Source organism: Pinus tabuliformis, chromosome 7 (genome assembly GCF_031772625.1).
Source record: "Pinus tabuliformis cultivar Carrire ecotype Pingquan chromosome 7, CPIR1, whole genome shotgun sequence".
Classification (NCBI taxonomy): Eukaryota; Viridiplantae; Streptophyta; class Pinopsida; order Pinales; family Pinaceae; genus Pinus; species Pinus tabuliformis.
In genome coordinates, this window is record NC_142293.1 from 868,556,508 (window position 1) to 868,557,845 (window position 1,338).

The following is a 1,338-nucleotide window of genomic DNA, read 5'->3' on the forward strand; positions in this document are numbered from 1 at the left end:
CTTTCTTTCCATTCCAGAACCATGATCTCCTACAAAACATCATTTAACACCAATTAAAACCTTTTTCATGGATTGAAATTGAGAATTTTTTCTTAAAAAAAAAAAGAATTTTTCCTCAAAAAATTATGCCTCGGCACCATCGCCTCTATTTTTAATTACAGCATGATGTCATCATAGGCATATTTTAGCTCGAGAGCAATTATTGCGGGTCTGATGACCAAACTCGTGATCATCGTCGATGCTCAAAAATTTGAAAATCCTCCCTTTTAACACACAAAATTCCATTAAAAATGCATGAAAATGTGTTGAAATGAGTAAGGACAGGCCTCTTACATGCTACAGACGGTTCGCTAAATGACACCCTCAATGTCCCGCAATGGTCACTTGAAAATCGAGCAAATTAGGGCACAAATACACCTTCAAAACTTACTATTGTGAAATTGTAAAACAAAATGTTACTTTTGGTTATTTATAAGTTTTGAAGTCATTTTTTGTCAATATTTTAATAATATTTTATTATTATTTCTTGATATTAGTGATGGGTGCATTTCTTTGAGAAATTACAAGTGCTTTCAGTGGACAGTGATTTTTTTTTACCAATTCCCATGAGTTTTTGTTTTATCTCTTTTTCGGACTCGTTAAAAATAAATGAAAAAGGAACCCCCCTGGAGTCATCTTTAAGCCATTTTCTGACTCTCAAAAACTGAAAAGATCGCCGAGTACTTTTCATTTCGAACTCATTAAATTAAATGAATTGACGTCGTCTCAATATACGTTTACCCCTTTTTCGAGCTAAGATTGACTATTTACGAAAAATATACACCTTGATTGACATGGTCAAGAGGTTCTCTCGAATATTGTTTTCTACCTTTTTAGGTTCGAGGGACAAATTACGAAAAGGAACATGATGGAGTTTTCTTTTTCATCTCTTTTTCAAACTCTCTAAATATGAAAAAGATACTGAGTTATTCTTACGTCAGACTCGTTAAAATTTTACGACGAAAGACTCGTCACCATGATGAGACCGAGTTTCTCCTTCCTAGGACTCGTAAAAATTACTAGGATGGATTCATTCAAAGAATGAACTTACATGACAAGCATATTCTATCCCCTTCAAGCTTGTGATAAAAATACTTGGGGTACTCGTGAAATAGCGGGGAAAATGAAGATGAAACATCCTTTGTATAGGCAGCATGTCGCTCTTGAACATGACACTCTTCTGCTTTCATGTCGGGTTTGGGATATCCTCACTCAATCACTTGTTCTCTCAGGTTTGGGTGATCCATTTTTGCCTCTCATTTGACTATTCCATTTTGTCATCATGACCTTTAGTCATAT